Here is a 13233-nt window from a genome sequence, read left to right on the forward strand (position 1 = left end):
GAATTTGATGTTGATATTCAGTCCAAAAACTCAGACTTCTCCTTCCAAGGTCAACCAAAGGATTTTATTAAATTAGATAAGAATATAAATGGTTTGGCATTTTTTTAAAAGCCCAGTGCCGCATAGATATATATGGTGCCAAGCACTGATGGGGGAAAAAGGGGTTCCCAAAAGTCTGCCTAAAGCAGGGATGTGGCACAACAATTCCTGGTGGAGTTGGAGCAGAAGAGAAACATGAAACCACTCCAAGAGGGAGGTACGGCTGGTGCACTAATAGCTGGAAAATGGGATGGCCCATGGGATGTCTTCTGCCCTCTTTGACCAGGTACTTCTGGGTGCCGGAGAAATACCTAATTTATCTCACTTCTCCAGCATATGAAGAAATGATTACTGAAGAAAGCCTGAATCAAATCCAAATAGTTTGAAGGTTTGCCCACTGGAACAGGACAGAGTATACCAAATCCATAGCTTTGAGATGACACTTCCCAGCAAATCATCTCTGTAAGTCCAATGGAAACCTTTCACACTTGCAATTGTGGGCTGTTGGCAGCACCAGGGCTTTGAAGTTGCTCACTAAAATGTGAAATGAATGGAAGTCATAATGAATTAATAGAGCATTTGGCTTTGACTCTGGCAGCAGTTCCTCTAAATTACAATGAAAAATTTCATATATAATGTTTCAGTGTTCACTTTGGCACTCTCGCATTTAATTTCTAGATGTACTTTGAACACATCTAGATCAAATCACAGGGCCAATTATCTGAGTAGGTGTCTAACAGTGTAATACCTTGCGTGTTTACTCAGAAGTAACTATACTCAGTAGGACATTCCTCTAAGAAACAGACCTCGATCACATTTTGACATGAATCTGAGACATGAAAGAAGGGGTGGGGAACCTCTTTCCGCCTAAGGGCTGCATTCCCTTGTGGGGAATGTTCTAGGGGCCACGTCCAGTGGTGGGCGTGGCCACTGGCCAGAAGCAAAAGTGGGTGGAACAATGGATGTGATTCTTACCTTTGTACAGCAGGTTACATTCTAGCCACACAAAAGTCAAAAGTTTCTAAGCGCGTACACACACCTTCATTCAGGCAAGCAAGAGGAATAAGCACCATTCAAGGACACAGCCCAGTTAAGCAAAAGTAGCTGGAGTAGGGTGTGGCAGGTCTGTCTTGAGGCACGGCATGGCCTAGGTTGAGTCCTGTAGGCCAGATAGAGAAGATCTGGCCCCTGGCCTTAGTGTCCCTACCCCTCTTCTAAAGCTGTTCTTCAGAATAGCTGCTACCTTGAGATCCAGTATCTCTTCTTGCATTTGAGGAACAAATAGGAACAAACCTATGTGCTAAGGCAATCATTCAGCAATGAAAGGATTTATCCTTGCACAATGGAACAATCTCTTCCTCTCCTCTCCCTGCAGGTCCCCTAAATCTGTTCTGGGTTTCCCCCAACCCTCTGTAGCAGATTTGGGGATGGCATAAGGTATGAGGCAAGGGGAAGAGAGAGGATGGGAAATCCTGTTGTGCTAGTGCTAAACCTAGTGCTAGTGCAAAACAATACATACCACTCTGAGTATGGCATGCTGGACTTCCTTCCAGGTAAGTGTAGCCTCTAGCCATTTTAATTCCCATTTTTAACTAAAGAAGTGTGGGTCTCAGCAGAGAATTATACCCTGCTGCACCTCTGTCACCATGACATTACTCTAATAGGGTTCCTTCCTGTCGGTCACTTATATTTCATAACCTGGTATAAGCAGACATTAATAAGCAGGAAAATAAGCAAAAAATAGCAGGGGTCCTACACTAAAAATTCAGTGTGTGAAAAATTAAAATGATGACTTTTGCATAGCTAAAAAAATTCAGGACCATTCATTTCTGTGCCATTACTTAAAGTGCCATGAACAGCTGGTACAGGCTGCTCCTCATCCCCTATCGTGTCCCTCATTACTGTTCCACTTTCTGTGTGTGTTTGTTTTGTTTCTGTGAGTAAAAGTTAGTAGAACCCCATTAAAGCATTGCACATTAATTTGGACAGTCATGAAACGTATTTTTCTCAAATGTCCCATTCCTCCAGGATCAAACTCTCTTTTTTTGACCTTTAAAAAAGCGTTCTTGTTGACTACCAGTTATCCATAGTCACCTCACCAGTTTCTTCAGCCCATTTCTTTGTGGGTGGGAAAGGATCTGCCTGACACAACTCTTGCTAATTCAGAATCCCACAGAGATGCCCCACATTTGCTCTCTCCACTTCTTTTTGTATCCCTACCAAAATTATGTAATGATTCCGCTATATAGTTATATATATATTCTTCCCATATAATAAAAATGTAAGCCCTCAGGCTGCGATGCCATCAGGAGTGGGGAGGCTACCCGGTGGCAACACTGGAGGAGGTTGTGCTGGCCGCCGTGGTGGTGATGCTGGAGGAGGCCATGGCAGCGTCAGAGGAGGCTCTGCAGACTGCAACAGCAGTGCCAGAGAAGGCAGTGGCAGAGGAGGAGACCCTGCAGGCTGCGGTGGCAGAGGAGGAGGCCCTGCAGGCCGCAGTCATGGGAGCACCAGAAGAGGCTGCATAGGCTGTGGCGGCAGCATTGCAGGAGGCCATGCTGCTGCTAGAGGAGGCTGCACAGGCCACAACAGTGGCACTGGCAGTGGAGGCCACGGTGCCAGAGAAGGCCATGTAAGCAGCACCAGCCAGAGGCCACCATGACAACGGAGGAGGCCGTGCATGTCACAGTGGGTCGGAGGGCTGTGGTCTGGGCCTGGGCAGGTAGGAGGGTGGTGGCAGTGGCAGTGGCAGCACCGGCCTAATAGTTGAGGGAAGTGGGTTGGTGCCTGAGGGTGGGGGAGTGGCGAGGGGAGTCTGTGTGAGAGAGACAGGGAGTCTCTTTCTCTCTCTCTCTCTGTGGGCACCTGGTGTGTGTGCGTGTATCCATGCGTACTTTGAGGTGCCTGGTGTGTGTGTTTCTATGTTTGGTGGTTCCTGGTGTGTGTGTGTCTGTGTTTGGGGGTGCATGAGTTTGTGTCTCTGTGTTTGGGGGGTTGGCAAGTGAAGCCAGGGGGCTGTGCCCCCTACCAGGAGGCAGAGAGGTGAGGTGGTAAGGAGGTTAGTATGGTGCAAATGCACTGGTGGAGCCAATGTGGTGCTACTGCAGGTGTACTTGCATTGTGCTGACCTCCCTGCTACCTTGTCACTCCCCCTCTCAGTAAGCAATGGTGACCCACCTGCCAGGATGCTAGTGTAGTGGCTCCACTCTGCCCAGAGAGCTGCTTCTGAATATACCACATTTGCAGTTAGGTACATGGCAAGCATTGTCTTTAAGAAGGGGGTGAATTCAGTATTACAATTCTACTTGTCATGGCCCTGGATCCTCAGACCTGGAGTCCCTAAACAGTAGTAGCTCCAAGGGAGAGATGGACCCACTTCCTAGCCCATCCCAAATAGGCTTGCTGCCACCAGTTTCTGTACCAGACACTGAGGATATTCGCCTGTGGATGCCAAGGAATAAACTACCAGCTCTACTGAGGATCCAGAAAGCCTTGCAGAACTTCTACTGATCAAGCCTCTGCAGCCCCGAAACCTGCCACTCAGAAAAAAACAACAGCAGCACCAAAGGAAGTAGACCCTTTAACTGGCATGTTGCAGCTCTGAAAAAGCAGGCTTCATCCTCCAGTACTAGGGTTGCCAGGTTCTAGTTTTTGCCCAGAGACTCCAGTTTTTGGGGATCCTCCCTGGGTCTCCAGGTGAGTCACCTTAATGTCTGGACTCTTAGCTTTCATTTAAAAAAAAAGTTTCTAGATGGTCTGCTTCAAAAGATATAAACCAAAATGTCAGGCCCCTCCTGCAACTTCTGTTAGTATTGGCTGCTCTAATTCCTGCCCTTTCAGGTTTTTAGCCAATAAGTGAGGGTTGTGATTGACAAGATTTGTTGACCCCCAGGCAATACCTAAACCCACAGTTTCCTTTCCTGCTTGTCTCACATCAGAAATTCAGTACATATATAGCTTTCAGCAGCATAAAGAGTACTTTCTCTGTACAGGATTGATTGGGACTTGCTTCTGAGTAAACATGCATAGGATTGCACTACAACAGAAGATCACAGCAAGATCTTGGTGGACATAAAAGTGTACATGCTGGGTTTTTTTAATAACTTGCAAAAATGGCATATTATGCATTTTATCTTTCAAATAATTTTTGAACAGAAGTTTTAAGAAGTGTACATGCTGCAGTGTTATGCTTTTCCAATTAAGGGGTCAAACAAGTTTAAATTTTACTGGACTGTTGAAGAGGGCAGTTTATTTGTTGTATTCGTAACCCAATATGAAGCTTTCCTAGGAGTAAAGGTGCAATGCTAATTCCACATACCTGAGAACTAACCCCATTGAATTCAATAGGACTTACTTTTGAGTAGACATGGTTAGGATTGTGCTGAAAATCAATGGGACTTTTGAGTGAACACAGAAAACGATTGTATTGTAAATCTTTCTCTCCCCCTCTGATCCTTTTTCTGGTTTTTTTAAAGCAGTTAGGCAGGGCTTACTTGGTGTCATTGCTTTTATTTGGCAGGAAACTAATACTTATTTTAAAAAAAAGTTCTGCAATGGCCAACTGATTTTGACAATAAACTATTATATGGGGCGTATGTATTTTTACATCTCCAGTGTGTGTATGTATGGAATATTTCCAACAACCCTGTGAGGTAGAGTTGGAAACCAAGGCAGCTCACAACAAAAAATAAAGCCATTTAAAATCCAATAACCCTAAAACAAGTATAAAACAGTTGCAAAACAGCTTAATGTGGCATGATTCTGAATTTTTGATTGGGTGAGTGAAGTTCCTTATCACCGAATTGCAGTCCTGTTCATGCTTCCCTGTCTGAGTAAACCCCATTGAATACATTGGAACTTGCTGCTGAGTAAATATGCATAGGATTGCACTATAAATATCGTTACAGGTTGTGTAAATAATAAACTTCTTTGACATTCATGCTCCTATACTGTAAATATTTCTTCATACTATGTGTTGATATGTATCTGATTTCACACTATTTACTGATTGTAAATTATTATTTACAAATTATTATTTCCTCTACATTTTAAGTGTGCCCTTCTTCCTTGGGGTGGTCATGGTCCCCTTCTGTTGTTTTCACCCTGAGGAGCACATTAGGCTGAGAGATGGTGCATAGCCCATGGCCACCAAGCAATTTTTTTTAGCTGATTTCCATTTAAAAAAATAATTAAAGTGGTTAGAGTGTTGGACTATGACCTGAGAGACCAGGGTTTGAATCCCCACATAGCCATGAAGCTCACTGGGTGACCTTGGGCTAGTCACTGCCTCCCAGCCTCAGAGGAAGGAAATGGTAAACCACCTCTAAATACCGCTTACCATGAAATCCTATTCATTGGGTTGCCATAAGTCAGAATCGACTTGAAGGCAGTCCATTTCCATTTTTCAAAGTTTATGAAGTAATGCAGATCCACATATTACATTTAAAGCACATCCAACTCACCTTTAAAGCACATGACTCCAAAGAATCCTGGGAAGTGTGCTTTCTCCCTCACAGTTACAGTTCCCACCACCCTTAACAAACTACAATTCCCAGGATTCTGTGCTGGGATTCATTTGATTCAAATGTATGTTGAATATGCTTTAAATGCATAGTTTGGATCTGCCCTAGTATGCTGTGCATTCATTAGTGAATTGAAAAGAACAATTTTAAAAGATACTTTTTAAAACAGGTCTGTGACTTAGTGGTAGGGCATATGCTTTGCATGCAAAGGTCCAAAATTCAATCTCTGGAAGAGACTATTGCCTGGAATCCTGGAGAGCCAATGCTAGTCCACGTCATCAGTACTGAGCTAGATGGTATCAAATGGCCTGACTTGGTATAAAAGAGGAAAGAGACACAAGGGCCACAGTGATGCTTAAATTTATTTATTTATTTTATTTACAACATTTATATACTGCTTTATTGAAAAAAAACCCTCAAAGTGATTTATAGAAGGAATTAAAACAATAAAATTATTGGCAAAAACAGGTAAAGACAGGTATTTAAAAACATTCAAAACAATAAAACCAACAATGAGTTAAAACAGATAAAAAAATAATAGCTTCTATATGCCTGGGTATGCTTGCCTAAATAAAAATGTTTTTTGCAGGTGCCAAAATGATTACAATGAAGGTGCCTGCCTAATGTAAATAGGTAGATACTGCCACACTAAAGGATCAGTTTCTTACAAGAGCAGAACTCAGTATGATGTGGCATCCGTAACATGGAAAGCACACCTTGAACTTGGCCTGGCAACAAATCAGCAACCAGGGCAGATTTCAGAGCAGAGTTATTATGTGCTGATAGGGTCTCACTAATATCAGCAATCCTGCTGCAGCATTCTGCACTAACTGCAGCCCCCAGGTCAGGTTGTGCTGCATGGGGATTTCTATGACCTTGGCTGACTGGCTGCCACAAATTTTTTAGTTTGGGTTAGGAACCCTGACTGGTTTTGGGATGCTTTCTATCTTACTCACAGAAATCTTGTTGTGGTTGGTATGGTCTTTTTTCTTTTTCTATTTGCATTTCATTTACCTCTGACCTTACTCCCTTACATCCATAAAAGCAACGGTGGTTCCATGTGTTCAGCTCAACCCCCTTAAACCCACTGATGATGCACCTTGTTGTTTGCATGATAGTTTGTTTCTTGCCCAATAGTGGTAAAAGAGAATTCACATACTGGGAAGTGTGGCTTTAATTGCTGTTGTTCGCATGCTACTGCCATATGTGTTTTCTCTCTGTCAGTTACTACTCACTAGAATTGGGTTGGCTCTTGTTTATAGCAGCCCACAGAGTAGGCAGGAAAGAGTAGAGAATCTTCTTAACTCTTATTCATTTCTGAAACCTCTCTCTGCAGTGAAGGGTCAAGTCTGTAAATAAGTTTGGAGCAGCCATGTTAAAAGGCAGGCAGGGCATTCCAAGCAGAGGGTTGCCAATCCTGCTTTGATATGGATATTGTTGCAGAGGATTCCTGGTCAAGCCTTACCAACAGCACAATCCTAACCCAGTTCCTTACCCAGGCTATGTAAGCAGGTGAGAAGGAATGATCCCGTCACTCCAGCTGGACCTGGAAATACCCTCATTTAGCTAAGATTTCTATCTTAATTTCCAATCAGATAAATATTTTTCTTTAAGTTGTATGCTCCAAGTAACTGTGGTTGATGCTTAATGTATCATGCTTAATGACATCACTAGGGCACGCCCCCATGATGTGGGAAGGCCCCCTGCTCACCTACAGGGTGTGGCTGGGGTAAGGGGTAAGCAGAAGGTCTTGCCCATGCCCCAGCAGGGGATGGCTGCCCGAGAGCTGTATTATAAGCTGCTTGCTTATAGACAGTCCCTGCACCTAGGTTTCCCCTCTGCAGGTCACTTTGAGGAGTTTTAGTTATAGTTTTAATAAAGTGGCCCTTTGTTCAACCCAAACTACTGTATCTGTGTCTGATTTCACCCCTTGGCCGCAATATGATGTGCTGGCTGTTGCAGGAAGTCAGTGCTGAGGCAACTTGTTCCTCCTGGTCTGAGCTGCAGAATTTATTCCTGTGGTCCTGAATCTCTTGCTCCTGCATTCTGACCCACACTCTTGTACTTGCCAAGTGTCCTGACTTCACTCTAGCATGAAGGCAACTTGCACAGGCCTGAGTCTGCCTCCCACATCTTACTTGGACTGTCATCTCTTCTCAGACATGGAGATTGCTATGGATCAGGACACAACTAAAATCTAACTGCTGATCTGAACTAATGAGAACCCTTAATGGTCTGGTAGACTTCGGAAGAATTTCTTCTGGGCACTGAAAAAATGCAATTGGCTGTTATTATAAAATTGGTTCAGCTTGGATGGTGATGACTTTGAAAAGGAACAAAGGGACTCATTCTAGGATTTTAATAATTTGACAAAATGAATTGTTCAAACACTGTATGATCATGCGTTACATGAATAAAAAGGTCAAAACTTGCAAACTATGTTTCTAAAATAACTATGTATTAAAATACTTTTTCAGTAGCAACATACTTGCCTGGTATATCAGTTCTCTGATGAAAAATCAGGTTCATAAAGCCTGAGGAATGTCAAGGATGCAGCTATTCATAGTGTGATATAAATACTGGTGACTGTTGTACGATTTATGTAAGAACTTATGCCTGATGTTTGTTTCACAATTCCAATTTGAAGGACACATTTAAAATTGTGTGCCCTGATCCATCTAAAGGAACTGCATGTATTAATCAGACTTCCATATTTATATCATTATCTGCATAAAAATAACATGCAATTACATGCAGTCTCAATGCTGCGTGTAAACCTTTCTATGCCAGGGCTGGGCACACAAAACTGTGTTTTAAAAGATAAAATTGCAATGATTATATATTTAGGAAAGGATTCCTGCTTCATAGGAACATGGGAATCTGCCTTATACAGAGTCAGACCATTGGTCCATCTAGCTCAGTATTGTCTACACTGACTGGCAGCGGCTCTCCAGCATTTCAGACAAAAGTCTCTCCCAGTCCTACTTGGAGATGTCAGCAGTTGAACCTGGGACCTTCTGCATGCAAGGCAGATGCTCTGCTACTGAGCAATGGCCCTGCTCCAGTCCCTGTTGCTTCCCTGCCCAGCTGATTGGTAGGGTTTAGCTTTTAGAAAGGTGTCAAGGCCCCAGAGCAAAATCTGGATGGGATCTCCTTTTCTGAGGACTAAACCATGGACTACTGCATGAACCAAGACCAGGGGAGATCGGGCACACAGAGGTAACCCCTGAGATTGTACCCCAGAACAATTCTCCACTGAGAAAACTGGAAAAATATATCTTACCTGGATACACCCCTGACCATGGCCCCCCACAATCATTGCCATGCCATCATGAATGGAGACAGCAATGAGCCTGAAACAAAGCTTTGTCTAGACAGCACGGCACTCACTTGGTAGAGGCTTCCCACTTTCAAGTCTTCCCATGTCTGAGTCTGACTATAAGTACTCCAGGAAGGTTGGGGGGCCAGGCTAATTGCTGCATAAATAACCTCAGTCACTGCTTGTAAACTGCTGATACAATAACCTCTATATACCTGCTCCTAGTCTTGCCACCTTCTGGATAGTGTTGCTTCTAGATCCTCTGGCTGCTGCTAGACCCCACTCCCCGTGCTTGCTCAGAGGAAAGAAAGAAAGAAAGAAAGAAAGAAAGAAAGAAAGAAAGAAAGAAAGAAAGAAAGAAAGAAAGAATCAGGAGAAAAGGGCTGCACACATGCATCTGTAACTGCCCCATGTGTAGTACAGGATCAGAGTGTAAGTTTTTACCATTAAGATTGATTGCATCTCATTATAAAAAAATGGAAATGGACTGCCTTCAAATTGATTCTGACCATTGCCTTCCTCTGAGGCTGAGAGGCAGTGAGTGGCCCAAGGTCACCCAGTGAGCTTCATGGCTGTGTGGGGATTCGAACCCTGGTCTCCCAGGTCATAGTCCAACACCTTAACCACTACACCACACTATAAGAAGCACAGATTTCTGGCCCACAATACAGCTAAACAAGGTGGGACAATTTCAGTTTGTTTTTTATATGCAGACTGGTACTGAAGCCTATAGAGAAGTGCTACATTAATCAAGGCAGTACCTAGAAGACCTCATTGCAATGCCAGAAAATGGAGGTCCCCCCCCCTGTTTATCTGAAAATCTCATAAATTGGCTGTGAAAATGGACACAGAAAATTATCAGCTGGCTTCTTCAGCTTGTCTGACTTCTGCCAAATTGTTGCCAAGTACTGCAGTTAACAAAGCTCTCCTTTAATGAATGATCCGCCCAAAAGCTGTAAGATCAGCATAACCCCGCTGATGGGAGAAGGCATAAGCAGAATGGCAGCCTGATATCCCACGATGGAAGACGCCTTGCCTTCGCTTCTACTGCTCCTCTTCAGCCTTTTACTTCTTGCGATTCTTCTGGATCTTTAAATGAGAAAGAAGTGCAATAAGTTAAAGTTGAGGGTAACAAGAAACGACTCTCATACTGACAGAATGTAAGTGGAGCTGTGTGAACACTTGAAATATACACACTTGAAATATGCTTTTGCAGACTAGATTGATTTGAGATTTAAGCTTGTTTTTTATATTTTGTGGTGTTATTTATTGATACTGTTGAAGTTTTTTATTATGATGATGTTCTGAATTGTTTTTATTATGTTGTTTTATTTTTCCTATGGAAGCCGCTTTGAGGTCTCCTGGTGATGAAAAACAGCATACAAATATACTAAATAAATAAATAAATAAATAAATAAAACGTGTGAAACCCCACTGAACATGTTTGGTGTGTTGCAACACACATTATGTACTGCATCTGTTCTTGCAGAACCCACATCCCAAACAGGCTTCTGTACAAGAGGTATGCGTAGATGATTGTTCACAAAGTTGCATAATAAATAAAAACTTGTAGGAATATAGGAAGCTGCCTTGTACAAGTCCAACCCTTGGTTTATCTAGCTCAGTATTGCCTACATCGACTTGCAGCAGCTCTCTAGGTTTTCAGACAGGGGATATTCCCAGCCCTACCTGGAGATGCTGAGAACTGACCCTAGCCTCACACATGTTGTGTGAGGTTATCTGTGGTTAAAAACCCAATGCCCAGGTACCTGCTCATGTGTAGGAGTTCTGTGCAATCAGGACATTGCACAACGGAGTGTCCTGATCATGCCGAGCCCCTACTCATACAGGAATTTCACTGCAAACAACTGCATCCTACATGCTGTTGTTGCAGGAAGTAGAGCTAAAAACATGGCCCCAGTCCTCCATTATCTTGGCAAGGCGCTACATGCAAGTAATGAATGAACAGGGCACTAGTAACAATTAACAGCAATGGAGTTCACAGGAGTCTCTCTTGCAGCTTTCAGTGTGTTTTGCATAGTGGGAAGATTTCTGGAAGCATTTCTCTCTCCTGTGCATAGACCTGTAACATTTGTTCTTCATATATTCAACCTTGCCTGCAGGGCTGACGCCACACATGACTCCAGGCGTGCGGTTCCTGCCTGTTTCACCTACCTCTCTCTTGTCTCCTGTTGCTGTGCACACTGTGCGCACAGGGCTACCATCAACCAAGATGGCAATGGAGGCTTCTCTAAGGGGCTGATGCTCCTACCGCCATCTAAGTTGATGGCATGCATGCACGGTATGCTACACGCACGCACATGCCTGCCATCAACCAAGATGGCGGTAGGAGCATCATCCCCTTAAAAAAGCCTCCGCCACCATCTTGGTTGATGGCAACCCTGCACACACAGTGCTCACAGCCTCAGAAGACAGGAGAGAGAGGTAGGTGGAGTGAGAGAATGGGTGAGCAGCCTGAAAGCTCCCTCCATGCGATCTGTGGGAGGGAGCCTGCTGTGGATCATGGAAGGGGAGCGCTACTCCCCCACCCTAATGAGGGGCCCTTTGGGGGGCCCTGTGGGCCACAGGGCCCTTGGCCAGGGCCTGACCCGGCCGCTCTTTGGTGCTGGCCCTGCTTGCCTGATTCAGCTGTAGTATTCATCAGTGGACAGATCAACTGAATACACGGTGATAAGCTGCTAGCCTCTATTAAAAGCCACCCATTTGAAACCATTTTAAAACCATTTAAGTCATCATAATGGACTGGAGCACATAGAGAAACAGCCAAATGTCTTCACCCCTAATGAGAATGGGCTACATTGCTCAAATTAAGCATATGATCCTATCAAGATTTAATGTGAATCCCAAACAGGAATTTATTTCCCTCTCTCTTCTCGATTAAATGTCTCTAGGAGACAAATTTTCTAGCTTAATGGAGGTTTGGCATCCCATGGCTTTAAAACAAAAACAAAAACCTTTTGGCTATTAAAGAGGAGTAGAAAATGCAAGTGTGTTCCCCTCTTCAAACTGATGTCAATGTTCTCTAGCCTTCAAAGTATGAAAACATTACCTTCTACTTGCCACAGGTCTAAAGAACATTTTACCTCTGCGGAGCAGCTGTATGGATATGGCATTGATTGGATTAGAAACAATGAACTACACGTTTCGCAAATACCTTAATCATCTGGCACAGTGAGGCAAAATGAAACAGAGATTTTGTCAGTTGTTAACAAATGACATAATTGCGCAGATATGGGAAAAGCTGGTTATTTTCAAAATGGATGAGTCTGAATCCTGCTAACAGTTATGCTTCTTAGCCTTCCATAATTACTGCACACTGCTCTGTCTGTATCATGTTGTGCCAGGGGGAAAAATGTAGAGCCCGAAACCCTGTAATGACTTTCTTCCTGGGTAAAATGAAATTATGTGCAGTCTGCATAACGCACTGATAAATCTGGGAGTGCAAGGAGACAAACGTACTATATGGAACAAGGGTGAAATGACAACTCAAGTTTCTGTTGAGGGTCCTGGCTTCATTCTTCCAGAAAAATCAAGTTAAATATGCATTATTTGCCCATTTGAGATAACACCTACTTTTAAATACAAACTCATGTTTGATTTGATAGATTGATATACAGAGAATACAGAGCCATGCTTATAAGCTGGCGAGGATGTGGCCCTTCAGATGTTGATGGACAACAACTCCTATACTGGCTAAAGCTGATGGACACTGGACTCCAGTAACATTTGGATTGCCACAGCTTCCTCATCCTGGGCCCAATCTGCACTATATATTTAAAGCAGTATCATATCACTTTAAATAGTCATGGTTTCTCCCAAAGAATCTTGGGAACTGTAGTTTGTCAAGGGTCTTGAGCATTGTTGAGGAGACCGCTATTCCTCTCACAGAGCTATAATTGCTTTAACAATCGATGCCTCTTCCCAGCAATGAGGGTAACAGGAATCTTTTAACAGTTCTCAGCACCCTTAACAAAGTATAGTTCCAAGGATTGTCTCTCCTTATAAGAAAAGTGGCACCTGAAAGACAGCAAATGTATTATGTATAATAGCATAAAAGTTCATGTAACATTTCAGCAGAGCTTGGAAAAGTTACTTTTTTGAACTACAACCCCCATCAGCCCAATCCAGTGGCCATGCTGGCTGGGGCTGATGGGAGTTGTAGTTCAAAAACGTAACTTTTCCAAGCTCTGCGTTTCAGCCTCCCAGGATATTCTGTAACCAGAGCCTGGAAAAGTTACTTTTTAAAACTACAACTCCCATCAGCCCCAGCCAGCATGGCCACTGGATTGGGCTGATGGGAGTTGTAGTTCAAAAAAGTAACTTTTCCAAGCT

The 13233-nt window shown here is 43.4% G+C and overlaps 1 long non-coding RNA gene across 1 annotated transcript in view; it reads right to left on the bottom strand.

Moving 5' to 3' along the window:
* Positions 1-6041: 6041 nt before the first annotated feature.
* The window catches only part of LOC133389360 (uncharacterized), a 109888-nt gene continuing 102696 nt past the window's right edge, over positions 6042-13233 (bottom strand). The window contains exon 4 of the long non-coding RNA XR_009764074.1: positions 6042-9969. This is a non-coding gene — a long non-coding RNA (uncharacterized LOC133389360). The remainder of the gene's footprint in view (positions 9970-13233) is intronic.

Source organism: Rhineura floridana, chromosome 7, assembly GCF_030035675.1.
Source record: "Rhineura floridana isolate rRhiFlo1 chromosome 7, rRhiFlo1.hap2, whole genome shotgun sequence".
Taxonomy (NCBI): Eukaryota; Metazoa; Chordata; class Lepidosauria; order Squamata; family Rhineuridae; genus Rhineura; species Rhineura floridana.